This window comes from Silene latifolia, chromosome Y (assembly GCF_048544455.1).
Source record: "Silene latifolia isolate original U9 population chromosome Y, ASM4854445v1, whole genome shotgun sequence".
Classification (NCBI taxonomy): Eukaryota; Viridiplantae; Streptophyta; class Magnoliopsida; order Caryophyllales; family Caryophyllaceae; genus Silene; species Silene latifolia.
The window spans coordinates 142,428,954-142,442,847 of record NC_133538.1 but is presented as its reverse complement, the minus strand read 5'-3'; positions in this window follow the sequence as shown (position 1 = coordinate 142,442,847).

The following is a 13,894-nucleotide window of genomic DNA, read 5'->3' as shown; positions in this document are numbered from 1 at the left end:
CCACTGGAGAAGGAGAGATGTTCAAAGGAGAACCTGAAGACAACGAATTCGAGTCAGAGTCGGAGTCGGAATCGGAATCAGAGTCTAAGTCTAGAGAAGTCCTTAGAGAGTCTCCTCCTGTCGTCACTCCCAATCCCCTTGTTTAATTTCTCATAGCATAGCATCGAGTAGTAACAGTAGCTCGGGAAATGCCCCAGCAACTGTCCCTTTATCGCCACTGACTACTAAACAGATGGCTACTTTGTTTCAACTCTTTTCAAAATTTAATATGAATCAATCAGATTCTGCTTACTCTTTCTGTTATTCTGAATGGAATTCTATTTACGATGATAATGAGGATGATCCTTACCTAGACTCAATCGACTTACCTCCCTACATAGCTAAAGAAATATTACATGAGGGGGAAGGGGCACCATTTATAGAGAACACCGAACCCATCAACGTAGGAACCGAATTAGAACCCCAAGAACTTAGGATACGGACGACCTTAAACCCAACTGATAGGGCCAATTTCATAGACCTCCTACATGAGTTCAAAGACGTTTTCGCTTGGTCCTATAAAGACATGTCAGGGATCGACAGGGATATTACAGAACATAGAATTCTTATCAAACCAGGTTTCAAACCTGTAAAGCAGAAACTTCGTCGAATGAGGACCGAATGGGCTCTTAAAATCAAAGAAGAAGTCGATAAACAATTCAAAGCTGGGTTCATCAAAGTTTCCGAGTATTCAGACTGGGTGGCTAACATAGTACCCATACCCAAAAAGGATGGGCGAATCCGAGTTTGTGTTGATTTCAGAGACTTAAACAAAGCAAGTGCCAAGGACGATTTCCCTCTACCACACATCGACATATTGGTAGACAATACAGCAGACCACGCATTGTTGTCCTTCATGGACGGATATGCAGGGTATAATCAGATCAAGATGGCCATAGAAGACATGCATAAGACTGCCTTCGTCACTCAATGGGGCACCTATTGCTATACTGTTATGCCATTCGGGCTAATCGATGCTGGAGCTATATATCAACGCACTGCGACCACATTGCTACATGACATGATGCATAAAGAGGTAGAAGTGTACGTCGACGATATGATTGTCAAGTCCAAAGATAGGAAGGGCACATTGAAAACCTTCATAAGTTCTTCCTGAGATTGTGAAAGTACAACATGAGGCTCAATCCTCAGAAATGTGCATTCAGGGTAACATCAGGTAAACTCCTGGGATACGTCGTCAGACAAAGAGGAATAGAAATTGATCCATCCAAGATCAAGGCTCTAATTGAAATGCCACAACCTCAAACAGAGAAGGAGGTTAGAGGATTCCTAGGCAAGGTGCAATATATAAGCCGATTCATATCCAAGCTTACTATGATCTGCGAACCCATTTTCAAAAAGCTCAGGAAAACAGACCACACCATATGAGATGACGATTGCCAAAAAGCGTTTGACAGAATTAAGGAGATACAAGCCAAGCCACCAGTGCTCATGCCTCCTCAACGAGATCAACATCTTGGTTTATATCTCACAGTGACCGAAACAGCCATGGAGGCTATGCTAGCACAAACTGTTGGAAAAGAAGAACGAGCTATCAACTACCTTAGTAAGAAGTTCTTGGAGTATGAGTGCAAGTACACACCTCTCGAAAAGACATGTCTTGCTCTTATGTGGGCAACAAAGAAACTACGCCACTACATGCTTAGCTACTCTGTCAAGGTATATTCCAATATAGATCCTGTCAAATACCTCTTCGAAAAACCCATTCTCAATGGTCAATTATCAAGATGGACCTTAATTCTCTCGGAGTTCGATCTCAAGTATATACCTCTGAAGGTTATAAAGGGGCACGCCATTGCCGAATTCCTCGCGGATAATCCCATTGACGACACCCAAGCAGTAGACATGTGGTCATTTCCAGATGAGGATATACTACAAACCAATGTAGACTCTTGGGACCTTTATTTTGATGGAGCATCGAATCTAAGAGGATTTGGAATAGGAGTGTTGCTCACTTCTCCTGAAGGTGAGCATACGCCACTCTCTGTCAAACTCGACTTCGAGGTGACAAATAACGCAGAAGAATATGAAGCTTGTCTCATTGGGCTACAAGCAGCAGTAAGTTTAGGCATAAAAAACTTTCGGGTTCACGGAGACTCATCCTTGATCATCAACCAAATTACTGGATCTTGGAAAATTCGAAGTGAAAGCCTAGCACCCTATCAGGCTAGGATAGATCAAGTTGCCCAATTCTTCGATCAAGTCACTTATCTACACCTACCTCGAGAAGACAATCAGTTTGTAGACGCTCTTGCAAAACTTGCATCCCGGATTAATATGCCAGACGACATGGTAGAAATGCCTTTATGCATCGAACGACGATCGGAACCAGCCTACGTGCACCAAATTACAGATGAGGAAGAAAATCCAGGGGAACCTTGGTTTCAAGCCATTCTAAACTTCAAGCTCAATGGCACATATCCACCAGATATGGATAAGAGAGGACAACGCACCATACGCCTACTAGCCTCTCAATACCTCCTCATGTAGGGAGAGTTGTACAAAAGAACACCCCTTTGTGTAGTCTTACGTTACCTTGATTTGTTCACATGCACAAAAAGTGATGGAATAAGTTCATGATGGAGAATATGACCCTCACATGAGTGGACTAATGATGGCAAAGAAAATCACCCGTCTGGGATATTACTGGACCACGATGGAATCAGATTGCATCAAGTATGTCAGACATTGCCATAACTGCCAAATCTTCGGGAATGTGCAACATGTCCCTCCTTCACTACTCTACACCATGACATCTCCTTGGCAATTTTCTGCTTGGGGAATCGAATCATCGGCAAAATCACTTCAGCCGGAACAGGAGGCCACTGTTTCATTTTAGTGGCTATCGAATATTTTACTAAATGGGTCGAAGCGGCATCCTACACTAGTCTCACAGCCAAAAACGTGGCAAAGTTCATACAAACCAATATCATCTGTCGATATGGTTGCCCACATGAGATCATCAGTGACAATGGATCACATTTCCTGGCTGAGACTGAAAAATTGCTAGCCAAGTACAAGATCAAACACCACCATTCCTCACGATATAGACCCCAAACTAATGGCGCGGTAGAGGCAGCTAACAAGAATGTCATCACTATCCTCAAGAAAATGATCGACAATTATCGTGATTGGCCCAGTAAGATACCATTCGCATTATGGGGTTATCGCACATCAGTTAGGACGCCCACTGGGGCTACTCCTTTCTATTTAACTTACGGCATGGAAGCTGTACAACCAGTTGAACTAGAAATACCATCCCTACGTATTCTGCTCGAAAGTCAAATTCCAGAAGCTGGTTGGAAGAGAGATGGATATGAAGAATTCATCCTCTTGGATGAACGAAGATTGCGCGCATTACATATTGTGCAAACATATCAGACACGTATCAAATGAGCCTTCAATAAACGGGTTAAGCCCAGAAACATCAAAGAAGGAGACTTGGTCCTCAAATCAGTTAGAGCTCTACTACTTGTCGATCCACGAGGAAAGTTTAAACCCAACTGGGCCGGACAGTTCTTAGTCAAGTCCATACTCTTGGGGGGTGCGGTTAGGATTACAGACCTAGATGGGAATGAATTTGCTAAGCCAACTAACCTCGACCAACTGAAATGATATTATGCTTAGTGTAGGACAAGACACGCGCCTCGCGTAACACCCACGTGCCGCTCTTGCGACACGAAATAAAAACGGCTTTTGGCCCGCTGAAGTAAAACTTATGTCACCTTGCTCTTGCTTAGAACAATTATTCTTGTACATTTACTCGAACTACGCGCAAGGGTTTGATTTCATTTTTTAAATGAATACGTAGGCAATCCTTCACAGGATACAACCCATTATTTTAAATGTAAATAGAAGGACATTTGCATCTGCATTTGAAATTCACCAAGAATAATAAAAGAAAAATCACAATAGTTTCATAAGTAATTAATCTTTTATTCATTTCTTTCATAAATAATAATAATATGCCACATAATATAAAATGCTGAAAAATAAATGCTAGGCTAGGATTCTAAAATCCCCGCCATTTATTACAAATAATAATAATAATAATAATAATAATAATATATAATATTACGACTAAGGCTACTCTTCTATCTTTACTTTGCCTTTGTCATTTCTATCATACAACTTGTAAAATGCTGAAAAATAAATGCTAGGCCAGGATTCTAAAAACCCCGCCATTTATTACAAATAATAATAATAATAATAATAATAATAATAATAATATATAATATTACGACTAAGGCTACTCTTCTATCTTTCCTTTTCCTTTGTCATTTCTATCATACATCTTGTCTCGACCATGAACCGGGCGCTCTTGTGCTATCTCTGATCTAATCACCAAAGGCCTCTCTCGCGGTTTAGCCTTACCATTTCGATCCACCACCATCTCTATTGCTGGAGCGGTCTTCGGTTTCTTCGACGGATGAACGACTCGGAATCCGGCCTCTTCCTCCCCCTCGGTCAAGTACTTCTGGTTCTCCTTTGCTATCTCACAAATCTTGTAGTCAATAGGCTCGCACTTCCTCAATTTCTCACGCTCCTCGGAAGTAGCAGCCTTCCTCCATTGCAAGTATGAGTCCGATACCCATAAGGAGCCAAGAGGAGAAAGTATGAACCACATGTTCCTCTGAGCCCACTTGAGAGCCCAATCTCGACGAATCTCTGTAGTATGTGCCAATGCAGTCTGAGGAACAGTGTCAAGTTTAGTGATCTTCTGCATAAGGCCCACTTGCCTCATCAGTCTCTCCGGGAAGATAAATATCATGAATTCCAAGCAAGGGATGCGAACCGACCGAGTAGGATCTAAAGATGAAACTCCAGTCACTGACCAGAGATGCCACCATGGCACAATCCATCGGATCAAAGGACCTCCTTCATTCTTCAACTTGTTCTCCCAATATTTACAAACCCGCATGAAGTCCACCATATATAGCCTGGTTCTCATCGCAATTGAACGAGCATGGTATCTTGGCACATTAACTGGGGGCTCGATCAACCGCAGACGCTCCATAAGCCAAACCTACTAAGAAGACGGGAATTAATGCCCATATGGTCAACCACAAGCGAAAAAAAAGAAACAAAAACGGTTGGCATTGTACCAAAAAAAAAGAAGAAAACAGGGTCTTACCTGCAAAATGATAGGACTTCCCAAATAAGAAAGCTTGCAGTTGGCTCTTGCGCAGTTCTATTTGTTCCACTAAGCTCAGGAAACAAGGATCCCCTCTCATCTCCTTATCAACATACCCTTGAAGGACATAACAGTGAAGTAGGCAAAACCCGAACGCTCTGCGCCTAGCAACCTAGGAAATAAAAGCGTCTTCCCTGCTTATGAATCGGTCAATGAAATCAAGCATACGGACTCCTTTTGAGGTCACAAGACGGTCAACCTCCGCTTTGGTCAGTCCCAGCAAGTCTCTAAATTTACCCTTATACCCTTGAGAGCTAAAAGATATAGCGGGTGCATTTTCTGGATCCCATCCCCCAATAGCAGCTATTTTCTCTGGGAAAGGACAAATATCGCCTCCAGGAAAGGCGAATACGTGGAAATTTGGGTCCCAATATTCAAGACAAGCATCTAAGAAAGGTTTCACAACCTTCACCAATTGGAGACTCAAGATTGATCCCAAATTAAAAGCAACCATGTCATGCTTCTCAACATTTGTAAACTCATTTGTCCTTTTCTTGAGACGGTTTTCAAAGGCATCCATAATTTTGATTTTTTTTCTATGAAAATAGGAGAGCTTTTATGAAATAGACGGGAGAAAGATGGAGGAATTATGTGAATAAAAGCTTCCCCGACGTCTCTATTCATACAAAAAGTTGATTCCTAATCTCCGTCAGAACTGACCAACTGGGGAAGTGGCGCAGCACCTACTGCGCCTCTTCCCAAGAATGATTTCCGCGATTTTCAGCTTGGATCTTTCCTAATTTATTTCGGCTATAATTTCCTATTCCTATAGGGTATTATTTTAGTAATTCCGTCAAATTGCCAAATTTATGTTTCCTAATTTTTCGGGCACGCTTTTCGAGACAACATCGACATTCTCGCCAAACGAGCACACTTACCCATTTCATTTTATTTTATTTTTTAGGGGAATCATTTCACTCCTTGTTTCACATTTCATTTCAAACTTATACATTTCTTTTTTACGTTTTTTACGGGGTAGCCCTCCCTACCGTCCGGTCATTGTCTGGCATTTTTTGTCATTTTCGCTCATTTCTGGGCATTTTCTCATTTCAGGTCATTTTCGCTCATTTACGGGCACTTTTTTTTCATTTTGCGCAATTTAAGTCACGTGTATATTACGTGGCACGTAGCCGGTTGGCCACCCTCCACAACGCCACATGCTGTGACGGCGCCACCTGCATTTCAAGAAATAAATAATAAGGACAAAATACATTCTTATGCAACAAAGACAGTAAAAGACAACCGAAGTTGGGGGCTTACCCTCCTCACTAGGTGCTGCCACTCCTCCAGGCCAGCATCCGTCACCTCCTCGCCGAAGTCGCGGAGCTCGGAGATTGTCCTCATCCCCGCCGCGTCAGTGTACTCAAGGGTCTCGGGGTACGCTGGGGGCTCCAGCCTCTGGCGAACAAACCGAGAGTACTCCTCACCAGGAAGGAGAAGAGCGTCACCACCAACGTCCGCCAAGTCAGCCTCTCTCTCAGCATCCGAAGGCTCCCTAAACATCGTACGGGGAGGATCGATGGGAACCGTGAAAGCGTCACGAGAGCACTGACGAGTCCAGCGCTCGCCCAGGTACAACACTGGACCCATGGGCGTCCTCAACAGCAACCGACTCTAGCTCCTCGAACGAAAGACCTCAGCCACTAAGGCCGGAGTATCGGGGTAGTCCACCCAAGGTCTGGGCACCCACTAAGACAAGCAAACGAGGATTCCTATGATCGGCTCTAAGCGGGAAAGGGGTCATTCTTTTGATCACTTCTAAGAAACAATGAATAACAAATGAGGAAAAGTAATTGAAAATACTTACGTCACTCAGCTTCAGGGCATTCACGCCCCGTCGGCAAACATCATAAGAAGAGCGCTGACTCTTCCTACGACACACCACCCAGTCCCTCACAACTGGGTAAGCCCTCGACTCAGGCTCCTTCCTCTTGGGCGCGAAGCCCGGAAAGTAGGAGTACCCTCGCGCCTGCAAAACAAGATAATCGATAATGGTCTGTCACAATTCGATAGCAAAGAAGAAGTAATGATCTTTCATGAAACGCAATAAAGATTCATACCTCCAACAGCAGTCTAGGACCGACAGTAGCAGGAAAAGTCCCCTTCTCCATCAGCTCGGGACGAACTATGGCCCTCATGTAGCGAGTGAGGACCGCAAAACCAGGAGTAACCCAGTCCCAAAGACCTAGGTCACTCAGGTCAGAAAGGAACGGAAGAAGCTTTGTCGACAGCCTCTCCCCCTTATCTCCAAGGTAAAGTGAAGATAAGAACCACCAGAGCCACATACGAGCCCTTTGCTCCGCAGTATAAGCAGGAGGAGCCACCTTCCTCCCATCCATCGTCACTAACGTCGGGGTCCTACCCGCAAAGTAGTCCCTGACGTAAGTGCTCGGCACTAGCCCAGGAACGCTGACAGCACCCTCTGCCAGGTTCCAGCCGATCAGCCTCCTGGCCTCGGCCGAGTCCACTTTCATGGTCGTCGACGGCCACACCACAGCCTCCTCACCACACGGCAGACCAGAAATCATGTCGTAGTCCTCCAGAGTGACCCCGACCACCACGAAAGGCATGTGAAAGGTCGAGGTCGTATCCCAGTACCGATCAAGGAAGGCACGAATCAGGCAAAGGTTAGCCCGAAGCTTCCTTTCCTTGATCGCCCTCCTCGCTCCCACCAAAGCTCCGAAGGCTCCCAGCTCGATGATGGCCCTCTCCTCCTCCGTCAAAGCTCCGTAGGCCTCCATCATCGTCGTATAGTCGGAAAAGGACCTCATGTTCCAGGCCTCCTGTATCCATTCGACGTAAAGCTATCTTTAGCTCGAAGCAAAAGGGAAATAAAACGACTAATGAATAAGGAAAAATGATGAGGAAATAACAAGTTCAAGACTTACCATACTCCTCGCCGTCCTGTAAGACAAGTGGCTCTCTGCTGCCCAAATGAGATGTCGACCATCCTATTTCTCAGCGCACTCAGGTGCCCCCACCAGCTGGCGACCATCTCGTTATGGACGCGGGCCCACGGGGGCGAAAAGCGAGCAAGCTTTTCTTTGTTCAATTTGTGGAGTCGCCACCAATTTATTGTGGAAAGTTGGAAACCATTCGAATACCTCGTGTCATGTCAAGACACAAAGTAGTGACATGAACACTAAGCACTCGTTACCCTTAGCATTCTATGTCTAGAATGACTCTCGTGGATGCCAATGAATACGGGTGTTCACAGAGATCTGGAGTAAGGGGTGAGGGTACGTATTAGGAAGCTCTTTTTATCGAACACCTAATCATGCCCGCCTCGATAGCGGCCTCTACTAATGATTAGGGAAGTTATCTATACTCGATATGTTTTCGATTTATATGCATGCAATGCAACATTCATTAGATTAATCCTAGCATGTGAGAATTAACTAAGTCGGTGAACACCTAATTTAACATGCAATTGAGTCAAAGTAGGAATTTAAATTGATTGATTACATGTGAGAGCAAACAAACAATATGATAAAAGAATCACAATAAAAATACAATAAAGAAAATTACAATAATTACATTGGATTAATTGATTTATGTCAAAAATACATTTAAAACGGATGGTTTGGGAAAAGAAAGAATAAATAAATAAACAAACAAAAATTAGGTGATAATACGATTAATAGTAAATTAAATACGTAAACTAATAAACTGGGTCAAGGCAGAAACGGGAGTTCGGAGACATAACTCAACCAGGAACAGGAACAGGTGCAGCAGAGCTGCGTCCCTTGGAAGAGGCGCAGCAGTTGCTGCGTCTGTTCCTGAGCTCAGTTCTGGCTGTGAAGCCGGAATTGCAAATCGTTAATATTCATTGGTGATTTTAATGCTTGATTAATGCTTGATTAATGATATTTGACTCGGATAGAAGTGATTAGCAGATTATTTACATGTGAATGAGCTCATAAAAGACGATAAAGTATGGATGAATTTAATTATGACGAATTATATACAAGATTAATAAGGTTATTATAAATACAAATTAATTGAATTAATTAGGTTAAACAGGTTATTAATGATGAACTAATGATGACAACGATAAATAACAGATGAAATATATCAAAAGTGAATTCCAGAGATTCAATATTGAGGAATCAAACCTCTAAAACCCGAATTGATTTTAATGACGAAAACCCGCAAATATGAATTATGTGGGATTTAAGTCGGGATTTAAAAGATGAATTAATTAATGGTGATAAAAAATTAATGAATTACAGGTTAAAGTTATCATACTCAAGTTGTCGTGCTAAAGAACAATGAACAATTGAAAACAAAGCGAAAAACAATAGGACGAACAAAAGACGAGGGAAGAAGAAAGGAAGCAGGAACTGCGGCAGCCTCACAAAGAGGCGCAGCAGGTGCTACATCCCTTCGAAGAGGCACATCAGTTGCTGCATCCTTTCTCGACGGTTGTCTTCTGATAATCCGTGAAAAGGGTATTAAACCATGGTTTTTCAAATTGGTTTTAAGTGTATTTTCGACACAAATCTTACAATTGATGATTACAAAAATAAATAACAATAATTAAAAGAAGGATTTACACCCTCAGACTTACATGTTTGACGAAACGAGATTGACTAAGTTAACGTTTAGTGATGCTCAAATCGAATGTACGACGAAAGTGCCCTCTAGGAGGAAAACGAATAAGACTGATTAAGTTGATTGATGTGGAGTTGGTCAAATTGGTCGGTCATGCAAAACGAGGCTGGTACTTAGAAAGATCCGAGTTTACGGGGTCGAAAGTTCAAGCATATAGACGCCAAAAAGTAAGAACGTGGTCTAGATTGCAAAGGGAGAAGAGAAGGGCGGACACTCGCGTGAGAAATATATGAGACCGAAGGTCTCTATTTATACTAATCAAACGGAGGAAATTAGGGTTTTCGGATAAACTTTGGATGTGAATCTCAAAAAGATACGAAAAATACGCCGAAAAGGACTGAGGAAGAGGCGCAGCAAGCACTGCGTCTCTTGGAAGAGGCGCAACACCTGCTGCGTCTTTTCCTCAGTGGTTTCCTCCTGCGGAAGAAAGATTTCCGTGTTTCTATTATGGAATAGCGGAATAATCCTATTTCCTTAATATTTTATATGATAATCTCAGGATATATGTTACCAATGATCAAAAGATTGGAAAATATATGGAATAGAAATATCCGGAACGTTCCAGAACATTCTGACTTGGCATTTTAAACGGTTATTAGAAAATGAAGACGGTTTTTGACCCGGACTCCAAATGTACTCTAATTATTACCAAAACGACCGTATCGGCGCGTAGATGGCGACTATGAGGTAGACACAAGTGTTTGAGCGATCACTTGATGATAAACTTACGAACTGTCACAAATCATTCCGTGTACCAAACATGCGGCCCAATCATCACCGGGTGGTTTGCGGGAGGTGCAGAAATGAGGTATCTACAGAGCCCCCACTTTGACTGAGGCTTGGACAAGGCGAAAGTCAAAGTATAGCCATCAGGTCAATCGAAGATTACAACCTGACGACTATTGTGACGCAAGGCGGCTCAAGGGGTCTGAGCCAAGGACCTATCGTTTAAAGTCCATTAGACTACGTAAGGAAGCTCGCCAGCCATGAGAAGAGATCATACCTCAAGAGGAAATAAAACGCGATATAGGAAGAGGCAGCAGGATGTAGTTAGGAACTGCTAGGAGAAATCTGCTTGGGTCGATGTTGATCTCCACGTGTTGAGAGGGGCAAATGTTTGTCCGTGTACTCTCGTCGGGGAAACATAATTGGGAACTAATCTCCATGTCTCGAGAGGGGCGATTGGTTGTCCGTGTACTCTCGCTGGGGGAACAGGATAGAGGCATATCGAAACACCTGTCAAAGAATATTCGCTCGTTGTGGCAAGAAAAGTCTTGGTAAAAGGATAAATATTACGGCAGTTACCAGTTGGCTTGGAAATGCGGGTCCGGGCGAAGAACAAATGTCAAATGAACCAAATATACGATGTGTGGCATCAAGGAAGAGGCGCACCAAAGATGGGCTTACGAATAACGAACTTATAACGAATCTTCAAAAATTCATTTGGAGGGAAACTGAGGAAGAGGCGCAGCAAGGGCTGCGTCTCTTGGAAGAGGCGCAGCACCCGCTGCGTCTTTTTCTGAATGTGGCTTTTCTGAGTACAAACTCGATGAAACACGGGATTGTCTTCATAATTTCGAAACAATAAAACCTCAAATATTCTCTCAAATTCCAACCATTTCTTGCTAAAATTTGACCAAAAGCTTGCATTTGCCATGACTAATCGAGGTATGTGTATTAATCTTGCATTAATCTTCCGTATTTGATCAAATTAGATCGACAAAATCAGGGTTTTCAAACCTAAATGTCGAAAAATTTGTGGCTTTTCCCCCAAATGATTTTGCCTTGTAAAATTGACATTGCAAATCACTACTACACAACCCTTGCATTTATGACGCTTTTTTGAGCATTTTTTGACGCTTTAAAGCGTCAATGTTTTATTCATTGACGCTTTTAAAAAGCGTCAATTTTTGGGGCGTCGTTATTTTTTGACGCTTTTTTTGGTCAACAAATATAACGCTTTTAAGTGTCTTTATGGACTATTGACGCTTTTAATTGTTAACAAAGTTGACGCTTTTAAGCGTCTTCAGTGACTATTGACGTTTTTTTTGTCAATAAATTTGACGCTTTTAAACGTCTTCATGGACTATTGACACTTTTAATTGTCAACAATTTTGACGCTTGTAAGCGTCTTCATTGATTATTGACTCTTTTATTTGTCGACAAATTTGACGCTTTTAAGCGTCTTCGGCGACTATTGATGATTTTATGTGTCGCTCGATGAGACAAAATTAGGCATCAACTAGTTATATATTGACACTTCTTATATCACGGTATAATTTTGGCTTTTTAATTACCTGATAAAATCATAGAGTAATTAAATAGACCTATATCGTGAAAAAACATAATGCAATATATATAAAATGAAGTACCCACGTACTTTTATAAATAAGCATACGTTTGATACATATATCGTCTCCGTCACAAATACTAGCAAAACTAGCATTGACAATTTAACTAATATAAACTAGTACATACTTTATAGTACGACCGAATCAATAATATCTAGCAGGTTCACCAGACTCCTTTTGGACACCACATTCTTCTCCTTGTTCTGAGTTCCTGTCTCTCGGAAGATTCATATTTGCGCCTGCTGACCGCATTGCCCTTGGTAACCTCAATGGAATGTTATTATTTTCTGGTCGTGTTGTTGTTTCTTGTGCATCCTCAGCTGCTGGTTTAGTAGGTGGGGCTGCAGGAACAAGCTGAATCACAGATTTCCTCCATTTTTTCCGAGTGGTGGCATTAGATTTTGCATGTGTATTCCCAATGTCTACCAAAGGCGTCCGACGGTTTGCATTCTCTTCAGTTTGGTCACCAAGTGCACTTTGAAGCAAGGGAGCGCCTTGAGCAACAAGGTCAGCATCATCAACCTCTTTAACCTTCTGGTCTGCATCATCAACCTCTTTAACTATGTCGCCTTCTCATTTCTTCAAAGAACAGCCACAGGATGCAGAGTAGCTTCCTCCAGAAGCACGACATGCACATTTCATGGTCTTGCAAAATGAATGTTTGCTGCACGAGCAACCCACGACGGCTATTGATTTCTCTTTTGTTGTTGCTGAAGTGTCGGGTAAATCGTCCATGTTCAAACTTCCACCACTGTCATTGTCCAATGACAGAGACCCTGGCCGGCCATTTATACTTGAGTTCCGTTTCCTTAGTAAGAACATAGAGTTCACCCATTCATCATCCCCCAAATCCTCATCAGAATTGTGGTCAGAATCTGATGTATCCATGTCCTCCAACAGCTCCACTATATTGCCACCAAACTTAAAAAATCCCGAGGCTCTAGGACCCTGCCGCAAATCATAAATACGGCCATCATTGTTTTTTACCAAAAAAAAAACAGAATCAATAATATCAAAAGAGATCCGGACGATAGTAAAATACAACATAAAGTTGTCCAAAAAAATCGTAAAAAATGCTACGCAACTAGCTAGACAAGGACACTTAGTAGTTTGAATGTCGTAGGGGCTTAAATCATGTAGGCACAATGTCAAAGAGACTTCAATCAACATATGAAGGCGCATCTTCAATCAACACATGAAGGCACAATGTCAAAGGGACTTCAATCAACATATGAAGGCGCATCTTCAATCAACACATGAAGGCGCATCGTCTTAAGTAAGCGTTATGTAAAAAAAATAATAGAGTATGCTCCTTATATTAACCGTTATCTAAACTCACCATTAAATTATTAAAATAATAGTTCAAAAAAAAAGATAAAGTAAATAAAGTAATCCAATATCCTCAACCGCCTCTTCTAACCCACTATAAGTTAACAAAACACAGACCTGACCTGAAGTCATGCTATAGGAAATAAAAAAGGAGACACAGACCTGAGAATAGTGAAGAACCCAAGACGAAGCATATTACATAATGCATAATGCATATTACAAAATACTTACAAGAGAGTAAGTTTAAGACTCTAAAGAAAAATAGCACGTGTTCAAATTAACTCGGCAAGAAGCAAGAAACCAGCAGAATTAACCCCGTTCCTATTATTAAATAATCCTTGCTTAA